Source organism: Nuphar pumila, chromosome 2 (genome assembly GCF_984573655.1).
Source record: "Nuphar pumila chromosome 2, dmNupPumi1.hap1.1, whole genome shotgun sequence".
In the NCBI taxonomy this organism is placed as follows: domain Eukaryota; kingdom Viridiplantae; phylum Streptophyta; class Magnoliopsida; order Nymphaeales; family Nymphaeaceae; genus Nuphar; species Nuphar pumila.
The window spans coordinates 103,632,675-103,643,922 of NC_143250.1; the positions used below are offsets into that span (position 1 = coordinate 103,632,675).

General features: G+C 38.3%; 1 pseudogene; it reads left to right on the forward strand.

Annotated features, from left to right (window-relative positions):
• The first annotated feature begins 3,435 nt into the window (after positions 1-3,435).
• LOC149846496 (protein LURP-one-related 6 pseudogene) lies at positions 3,436-4,790 on the forward strand (annotated as a pseudogene).
• The last annotated feature ends 6,458 nt before the right edge of the window (positions 4,791-11,248 follow it).

Here is an 11,248-nt window from a genome sequence, read left to right on the forward strand (position 1 = left end):
CTTTGAGTTTGCATCCAAGTTCAAATTCAAACCTACATTTGTGTTCATGCTCGACTTCGAATCTGAGCCCCATTTAATCTGATGGATTAGAAGCTATTTACTCAACTTCGAATCTGAGCCCCATTTAAGCAGATGGATTAGAAGCTAGATACTCGACTTCGACTCTGAGCCTCATTTAAGAAGATGGAATAGAAGCTATGTAATTAATTTAAGTTTGCGTTTGAACCAAATTTATGTAAATCAAGCTTGTGTCTAGATTTGATTTCAAATGTAGTCCTACGTTCAATCCCTAATTTGTGTTTAAATTTCCTAAACCACAAATACTCTTAGTGCATTCTCGAAATAATTTTCAATCCCAAACTCGTGATAATGCATGTGAATTAAATTATGTTGGTAATGCATATTTGTGGGCACATGTTGGGCTAGGATGTGAGAACTTTTAAAATATCATGAAAATATTAGTGCCATTTAAAATAACAAGAAATAAGTTAAAATATGGAGTAACTTACAAGAAAAAGCTGTCTAACTATATGCGACAAAAAGCTTCTCATCATTTAAATTATTACATTTAACTGCCTTATTTATTTCTAGGAATTACAAGTACACTCTTGAGGTATAGAATGACAATCTTATCCTGATCTGATAAAACTTCTCGTCTTATGTCATCTTATGCTCTTTTCTTGTGCAAGATCCCAATGAGGGCATTTTAGCTAATTTGTTTAACTAAACAAAGGTGGACAGAATGATTTTAGGACCAAACTTAGTCTTGAAACATATATTATAAATGTGCCCAGCCAAATGTAATAAGCAAAGTATTGGGTTCTTTGCGTAGATAGTTTGATAAGTTAGACGGCTTGTTGTAAATTACTCTAATAACATGCTTGGAGAACAACACAAGCGTGGCAATGCTTGCCTTGATTTTAGCGTTAGCACTTTAGCTTCGCAGTTATTTTGTTATTAGTGTTAATGTCCTTATGCATAGAGCTTTTTTGTTGTTGCCACAAGGGGGCCCGTTGGCTTTGTGGGGTGGGGGCATTGTGTGCTAGATGGTCTGTCAAGGTTTGATTCTCATGTGCGTCGCCTCTATGCGCGAGCCAATGCATGGGACAGAGGTCCTAGCCTCGGAGTTTTATGCTGATGACTATAGGTATGGCAGGCTGAGCCAGCATGACCAAGTCTTCACGTCCGGTGTGATTTCTTCGGCTTATAAATTAAAAAAAGAGCTTTTTTTTGTTGTTTATGTCAACAGCGGTAGGCAGATGTCAATAACGTTTGAAATTTGTGTATTTAGGGAATAAATCAATGTTGTCACTGGACTAAACTGATGAGAGAGAGAGAGAGAGAGAGAGAGAGAGAGAGAGAGAGAGAGAGAGAGAGAGAGAGAGAGAGAGAGAGAGAGAGAGAGAGAGAGAGATTTCTTTGATCCACCATCCCATGGATGGCAAATATATTCTAAAGTGGTCTACCTGCTACAAATGGTTTTCAAAGCATTTCAATGACTAGATAAAGAAAAAGCCCCCTACATCACATGCATAAATATATCACATGGACACAGGCTGAAACGACATGTATCCATGTGACATATAATGCATGTACAAGAATAGCCAGTAACAATAACAAGAAGACCACTTGAAGTATTTTCTCCAATTACTCTTTCTTGATGATCCCAACACATTTCCTTAGCGTTATTGGTTTAAAGTCAAGTGACAAAGGTTCAAAGTTGGTGACAAATTGGTTCGTAGTGTCAAAGTCCTACCAGGTCTAGGACTGCAATGGCCTCCAATTCAAAAGTAGCTTCCACTTGACGGTTGAATTATTCGCCATGTACCAAATTTCAACATAACAGTTACCTTTACAAAAGCCTTACCTTTGGTCTTTGCTCACCTACGTTCAAAAAAATCTTTCATGCTCCCCTTCGGAGTGCAAAGAGTTAGCTTCTCTTTTGGCATGCCAAACTAAGCTGACTCCAATAATTGGTCGAGAATTATTAATTCTTTAATGCCTTTCATGTGGAAAAAAGAGACATGCCTTTCTTTTTGCATGTATTGAAAACTTCAAGCACTAATATTGCTTCATTGAGTAATTAAAAACCACAACTTATTAGCAATTTATGTTTAGCCATCTGCTTTTATAGTTTAAAATTTCAGACGGACACTTAGGGTACGTTTGCTTTGGTTTGATCACATGATATTCACTTCTCAATACACTTTAGAAAGTGAATCTCATTTGAGCAGTACCAAAAAAAATCTAACATAAAAAAAATTTAACACAGAATCCCAAAAGCAAGCTTAAAAAGTAAGTTGGCACATGACCCAAAAGTAAAATTTACTCACGAGGTCATAAGATTTTGAAAGTGAATCTTTTTTGAGCAATATTTTCACTTTTAGATAACACGGTGGTAAAATAGTTGGGTTTACCTTTGTTTAGCCAAAGTGAAAAAATGCCTAATTGATGATCTGGTTACCAAAGTAGCAAAAGATGACATAAAATGAGTTTTTTGGTAAAAAAGTAAGAAAATGTTATTTTATACTTGAAATGGGTACCCGAAATGCTTGCAGATAAAGTAGGTTATTGAAGGGTTAAAGTTTACTACAATCGTTTCTCTGTGCAAACGGCTTAGCAAACTTCAGTTTAGCGTTTTTTTTTACAAATTACCCCATGGATGTAAATGAGCTGATTGTTTTTCAACTCCAAAAAACATGATCTAAGGTCCCACTAAATCAAGTATGATGAACACATCCACGAGATTAGATTGAGTCAAAACAACTTACATCATGAGATTCTAATTAGATTGTACCTACAGTCGGCATTATAAATATAAACCCATATTGAATGTACTTAATAGCTGATAAGTTAGGCAGCCTTCTGTAAATTTCTCATAAAGTTTGTTGGACTCATTGTATGAAGACTCAGGTAGCTAGAAGTGTTAGGAGAGATAGGCTAGGCCACTGAGGTTCATCAAGCACATATACATACTTACCAAACAGCAAAACAAGCCAGAAGTCACTTCATTGTCCACCTGCATCTGGCTCCTAACTCATATCTGGTTAACTCTAGTTTGTCTAAAAATAGTGAATAAGATCGCTATGGGTAACAGAAAGAGGGTTGTTTATCTAAGACTAGTCTACTCATATGTGGAAGAAAACTTGGTCAAGATAATGATCTTAATCACCATTGGGGTCCTTTTTCTTAGAGTACTGTAGTCATATGTGGGCGCCAACTTTTGCAAAAGGTGTTTGATTTTTCTCAACGAGTGAAGCAACCGCTGTTTTTTAATCATTTGAAAGCAAAAGGCGCTTGTTATTTAAACAACCGCCATTGCAGAACCTATACTCTCTGTGTTCACAAGTTGAAGCATTGTCCTATCATTGCAAAGCATAGATTCTTAGGCAAAGCTGCTGAGCACTAAAAGAGCAGAGAAAAGCAGGAAAGGCAATGGCCATGCTTGCACCTGTGCTAAGCAAACAATTCTGCTCCAACTCCCAAGTGCACTTTTCAGTGAGAAGGAGGCCTCATGCTGTTCACGGTGGTGGATTTGTAGTGACCAATTGCTGTCAGCACTTGATCTTTACAGCAGAAGGATGTGGAACGATTGGCGTCAAAGGCGAGTTGATACTTAGAGACTGCAATGGAATGACTTTATTCCTCATACATAGGAAGGTAAGTAATGTCGTCGTATATCTTTTGGGAGAGAAATCTTTGTATTTTTTTTTATTACCTGAAGAAACCGCATCTGGGATCGAAGACTTGGTCATGCTTGCTCAGCCTGCCATACCTACAATCATTGTCCCAGAAGCGTAAAACTCTTGAGGCTAGGACCCTTGTCCCCAGGGCCTATGCTGGGCGTCGAAGAGATATGTCTTTGTATATCATCTGTAATTATCAGCATCATTATTGTTGTTAGAGATACAATACCATTGGCTGGAGTTGGTGTTCTGAATTAATATTTCCGGGTGAGTTATGCAGGCAGCAACTTTTCATAAACAGTGGAAGGCATACTCCCCAGAATATGGATTAGAGAGGATGATCTTTAGCATAAAAGAGCCAATCTTGTGCTTTGCCAAGAAACCCTCATATAAAGTGCAATTAGCAGCAACAAGTTCATGCAATGATTGGGATTTTGAGATCAATGGTTCTTTCATTGAAAGAGCGTGCACCATTACAGACCATGAAGGAAATGTGGTAGCTGAGGTAATGTTTACATTCTTTGCTTATTGCCTTAGGGTATATTTGTGACTAACTTGACGGTTGAAGCTTGAACAAGCTCTACTTTTTTTATTTCGCTGTCGTTATGTTGCAATGCAGTTCATCATGGTTCTGCTATTTCTTTTCGGGGCCACTTTGCCACCCTCCTCTTCTTTTATTTTTCTTTTAGAAGAAAAGAGAATCATATGATAAGAATAAACCAGAGCATGAAAACCTTGTCGCCATCTTTATCTTCTGCTCTGTACTGCTCCTTCATTTTGGTATTCATAATTCCCTCAAAAAAAAGACAAATATAGAAAAAAATCTTGACCAAATTCATGAACTCTATTAGTGGAAACTTTGAAGAGCATGTGTAGTCTGTGTGCAGGTCATGTTTTTGGGCTACAGTCAAATGCAGTCATGTTTTTTCAGCTTTCCTGAGATGGTAAAGTCTGTGTGTGTAGGTAAGAGCTCATGATGTGGCTGGCATGACCGTGAGCAAGGATTTGTACTCTGTGATTGTGCAGCCAGGGTTCGACCAGGCCTTTGTTTTTGGCATTATAGCCATCCTTGATAACATATATAAAGACTCAACAAGCTGTTGAGTAAACTGCATCAAGGCTGTGCTTGGGTATCTTGTGAAGAATGACACCAACCGCATCCACGGACACTGTAGCAGGCTTAACAGGCAAAAGTATTCTGCTAGTGCAAGCTAGATTGCCATGACAAAGTTCACATAATAATTAGTGACCCCTACCCTTATTAAATGTTTTTGTAACAGTTTATGCTATTCTCTATTTGATGTCAAAAGTTGTAGTTGCCATCCCAAGGAACCCTACAAAGTTCCATGTGGTGGCCATGTTCCAAATGCAATACTCAGATTGCACCTTTCCTTGTCTTACTCATTTCCTTGTTTCATTTGCGGAGCAGATCCAGTGATCGGGCTTGAGTACTTTACAAAGTAGTCACCCAAAACACAGAAAATCACTGTGTATGTAGCGATTTTCTGTGTTTTTGTTCTACACAGAAAAATTGATGCATGCATAGCAATTTTCTATGGTTTCAGCAATTTTCTGTGTTTTTGTTCTACATTGTGTGGCCCGAGTACTTTGTAAAGTACTTGGCCCGATCACTCTTTGATTTGACAGTCCTTTGTTTACTCTCTTCTGGTGATCAGTCTTTCGGCGACAAAGGTTCAAGATGACGACCTATTTTGAGAGGAAGCACCAGGGCAAGTTATTCTGATAAATGCAATACTATAAGTTTCATCCCTGCGTTTATTATTCGCATTGGCATCATAAGAGTCAATTACATTTTTGTTCAAAATATATTATAAGCAAAATTTGGGGCATCGTCAATTCATTATTGTACCAGCATCAATCTTAAGCCATGCTAAAGAGAAAAAAACACAATTTCCATGGAGCCAAGGACTAGTGATGAAAACATGCTAAATGAAACATATTAAATGGGTTTTTTGGCCTTTTTTGTTTCATTTTTAGATTTTAACTGTACAGCTGTCATCTACATGCTTGATTTTATGGGTTTCAGCTAGGGGTGGCAATTTCTGACACTACCCGCCAACCGGCCTCTTAGGCGGGTTCGGGTTGGGCTTAAGCCAACCCGTTTAATAAACGGGTCGACCCGTGTAACCCGTTTATTAAACAGGTCGGGTTCGGGTTGGGGGTATGCCAACCCGCCAACCCGGCTGACCCGTTTAATAAACGGGTTAGGCGGGTGGGTCAATCCGCCAACCCGCCAACCCGACCCGCCAACCTGTCTGCCCGACCCGTCAACCCGCCAACCCGACCGCCGACCCGACCCGCCAACCCGACCCGATTGCCACCCCTAGTTTCAGCTCATGAAGCATTTGATTCTAACACATGGGTAGGTTTGAATAATCAACGACCAAAAATGTTGGTAAACTTTGGGGACTCTAGATCTTTTTTTTTTCATTAAAAATCCATAATTCAGGTTCCAATTCCTAGTAAATCAACCATGCTGAATACATTTATACGGTCTGAATTGCTAAAAAAACAACGGAAAACCCGAAAACCTCATTTAGCATGTTTTCATCACTTATATATATATAAAGAGAGAGAGAGAGAGAGAGTAATGCGCTCCTGCCTACCTTCTCGTTCTGCCCCTTTCCGCCCCTTCAAAAATCATTGTTTTTGGCATTTTTTTCTCACATCAAACACCACAGATGTGATCTATAGGTTTTGTTTAGTGGAAGCTGGCTTTTGGATCACCGGAATCTGACATGTATACAGGTTTTTATGGTGATCCAAAATCAATGGTTACGAGGGTACCAGTTTTTCTTGGCTCATAAAAACATGCTTTTCATCGAAAAACATGGCCAAGAGTCAATTTCCACTAAATTGAGCATGCTAACCATATAGATGTGACCTAACCCACTATCGAATCATCCTATTTTGATGCATAAATGAGATTTTTTTTTAAACTTTAAAATCAATGGCTAATAATCTTCATAAATGTTCAAGCATTAAAAAAATTATTTTTTTCCATAAAAAATACACGATCCAATGGTTGATTCCTAACAAATTCACTATGCCAAGCACATCTACACGATTGGATTTGCAAAAAAATGTTGAAAATGCCCATATTTTTAGTTCTCACATTCTAGTGACTCTCTCTCTCTCTCTCTCTCTCTCTCTCTCTCTATATATATATATATATATATATATATATATATATATATATATATATATATATATATATATATATATATATATATATATATATATATATATATACAGACACACACACGAGAACTAAACATATTAGGCTCACTTTTTTCATTCTACCCCCATAGTTTGAAGCGTTTTATGATAGATCTAAACCATTAGATGTGTTTCACATACTCGATTTAGTGGAAATTGTCTATTGGATCATATTTTTTTGACAAAAAATGTACTTTTATGAGCCAGAAAAAATTGATTTCTTTATAGTCATTGATTTTGGGTCACCCAAAAAACCTGTATTCAAGTCAGACTTTGGTGATCCAAAAGTCGGTTTCCACTAAACAAAACCTATAGATCATATTTATAGTATTATATGTGAGAAAAAAAATACCAAAAAACTATAAATTTGAGGGAGCAGAACCAATGCATACTCTCTCTCTCTCTCTCTCTCTCTCTCTCTCTCTCTCTCGAACTCTTGAAACAAGCCCTCAAATGAGCAGTGGGCGATTATCTGGTGTCATGAGAAGTTGTCTCGTCTCGCTAAGGATATGAAAGCTTGACTACATAATAGATATGTGGTTAAATATCAGCAAATGGTTGTTTGAGAGCAAGAGATTTCAGTGTTGTATCAAACTATGTCCTCTCCGAAGTCTCTATCTGATTTGCACTTGCAGAGTTTGCATGCCAGATCCATTGAATTGTCAACGCTTTTGAAAAACTGGAGGGTCAAGAAGGAAATTAGATGGAACCAGCTGGCAAGGGTGAAATGACTTGCGACTGGATACAATAATATTAATTTTTTTTCACTCATATGCTTCTCATCGTCATAGGAGGAATGTCGTCACATCAATCACCATTGGGAGTGTTCCATACTTTAATCAGCACATTATTTCAGCTGTCACTCAATATTTTAAATATTTATATTCTGTTTTACTTACTGCGGAGGGTATCATTGGTCTTATTTTTGTTGGTTCAATTCAGCAAGATCAAGCCAGATCTATGCAAATGAAGTTCTCTGAAGACGAGTGTAAAACCCGCATTTTTTCTATATTCCATTTGAAATTTTAATGAGAAATTATTAATTTGGAGCTTGGGATCCAAGTTTCGGATCCAGGATCCAAGTTTCGGATCCAGGATCCATATAGAATATCATATATATATATATATATAATATCACATAAATAAAAATTTAATGGGTGGAATCCGCGATTGGATCCATTTGGATCCTACCCGCATACCCACTTCAGTAAGTCATCACGGATCCAAGAAAGGGGGGGGGGGGGGGCTTCCGGGTTTCGGGTCCGGACCCGAGCCGCGCCCCGTGAGATGAAAAACATAAAAGAAAAAGGAGAAGGCCCGATAAGTGGGCTGTTCGATAAGAACCTGCTAGGGTTCTTTGAGAACCCAAGCAGGAGTCCACAACACTGTTGGGGTGAGGGAGTACAACGCAGCCGCCGGGGAGGTTTCCTCCCTTTTCGAGAGGCCACCCTCCTACAAATGGGGACCCCCGAACCCCTCTTCCTCCCACTCTCGCTATCTCGTTTCTCTCTCTACCTCTGGCTCTGCTAGCCTCGGTACCTCTCTTCCAACTTCCTCCCATATTCCTCTCGTTTCGGGTGTGACAGCAGGACACCACCGCCAGCGACCTCCTTATCGCAACAATAGCAACCCAAACGTCAGTCAAGGTAGGATTTCTGAAAATTTTCTTTTGGGTATTCACTGTGTTCGGTCATGTTGAGGTGGGTTGCTGAGGAAACTCTAACTCGGCCGACCTAGAGTTCTCTTGGGTTCTCGGTTGCCAGAAACCCCAAATCTGTGGGTTGGTTGTTTTGGCAGCTACAAAATTCGAGCATGGGGGGGGGGATGTCTATTAAAAGGGAAAAAAGGGGTGTTCGAATTGTCTGATAGGGGCATATGCTCTGGTCTCGTGCTTATATGGAATTCTTTGCCTTGATTGTTCCTGAAAAACTCATTCTTCTCAGACAAAATGGGGGTTAGCCGATTTGCTCTGTTAGATTTTTGTTAAGTTGCATTTATTCTTCAGATTGCTAGACATGCATGTTCATACGTTAGGCCATTTAGATGATTTCCTGAAAGTTCAGTTTTTAATTTCTTCTTGAGTTGAAATTGTTACAAGGAACCTGATTTTTGTACTTACGCGTTGTAGCTCCAGTAACTTTCCTGATTTAGTGACTCCGAAATCTATCTGTTTATTAGGGTGTTAATGGTTATGGTTGTGATTCCATTTGCTGATTGTCGTGTGTGGGTGAATACATTGTTAAATGCTGTAAAATTCCCTCCTTTTTGTTCTATGCATATCATGGGTACGGGTTGTCCGCGTACGGCAGGTATCTGAGCTAGTAACCACATGGGATTTTTTGCCTGGTCATTTATGAGGGATCTTTCCCCGTAGATTTAATTGATTAATTTCTGCTAAACTGGTCGTGAGTGAGCAGATCTGTACCGTGAATTGTCTTTGCTGTGTACACTACGCTTGTTTATGTTGATCCTCCATGCCTGTAATTAAAATTTGTTCAAGGTTAAGCTTCAGATAACTGTTATCTATATTAGTTGACACCAGGATGGCTTTACACATTGAACTGAGCATCATTGATGAACATTTGAAATTTTAACAGTGTCCATAGTTCCTGAAAAGTCTTATTGTATATATTAGTTATGGGATCATACTTAGATTGAATGACATAATTGAGTCTTATCTTCTTAAATTAACTTAACTTTATGGTCTGTGTACAATGGCAGTTGTTTCTTTTTATATTTATAAACAGATGTTACATAATGGGTAATCTACTGACAGGTCCAACCACTGTAGCTGGACTGTGTCCCTAATTATTCTAAAGCTTCCTGCATCTATTGGAGGAAGACTCATTTCTTGCACATATGGGGTTCAGAATTGGTAGACTCTAGATTGGCTGTGTGGATTGCTCCTGTAGTACTTCATTAGTTGTTTGTGTATATGTACCATGCTCAATCATCTTAAAGGGACTCTATATTAGAACATAACATAAAATAGATTGAATGAACTACAACTAGTGTTGTTTGGGAAAACTTGCCTAATGAGCAATATGGGTTGAATACCCGATGCAGGTACTTGGACTTGTGTGCTATGACAATAAAATTGATGAATAACTTAATATCAATTGTTGTGTGCTTGACTGGTTTAAAGGTTCCAGGGTACTCTGAGTGGGTTGGTGCAATTAATATGAAAAAAATTCTGAGGTATGTGTACCTTAGTAAAATGACTAAGGTTGGGAACTTACTACTATGGTAGTAGGAGGTAGATGGGGAAACACCCCCATACTTCAGGAAAATAATTAAATGAAAGGATTAACCCATTCAGATTCGGGCTTACCTTGGAGAGGGTAGGTGGTACAAAACTCCGGGGATGTGTTTAATTGCTTTGAGCTAAAATAACTCGTTGGTCCCTAGTCCTCGAAGTTGGGGGACCCAAACTACCAATATGTTCTAGGTGGTAGCTCTTTGTACTTCTGCAGAAGTTAGGGATGCATCCTGTTTTGGTTTTGGCCTATGGGAGGCTCTCTCGGTCACTGACCGCTCCCTTAGGATTTACAGTTTTGGTTAGAACGTTCGGGTTAATAAAACACCCATGAATAATAAACCCCCGAATGTTGTCTTCCGTTATGGGTGATTCGGCCTGCGTGTACCCGCAGGATAAGAAAAGATAAACATCAATTAAAACATTTTAGGTATCACACTGAGTTGAATTACTGGATTGCAGTTTCATAGTTAAACAGTCATTTCAGAATGTATCTCTTTACTTTTAACATACTTTAGAAATTATAATATGAGAGATGTTTGAATCCTGATGATGCGTATTTGTTAGCTAAATGTTATCCATGTTATTGTTGTGGTTGTGAGTTAAATGACATACATGCTATTGTTGTTGTGTAATTTCTTTATTCGATTTTGTATATGTTGAAAATCACCCATGGCACTCACATCACATACTTGACACATGGTATATCTGAAAGAAAAGTTACAGGAATTTCTACTTAGACAACTGTAGTCTAATTTCTATAATTTATCACTTTTTAGGTGAAGAATAGACTTCACGAGCGATTATGGGATGATGTGCTAATTGAGACATGATTTACTTGTTCCTGGGCGATCCTACTCACTTTCAGATGTGATTTTGTTTGAGACTCATAATGTGGAAACTCTGATGTTTGATTCTATTATTACTGAAATAAAAATAAATGGTGTGCTTTGCTTTTACCTTCATGTATCATTCCGGAATGCTTAACCTTTGAATTATTATTTGTTTCCGTTGTTCAAAAAACAAAATCTAAAAAATCTGGGTTAAAATTTTGGGGCATTACAGT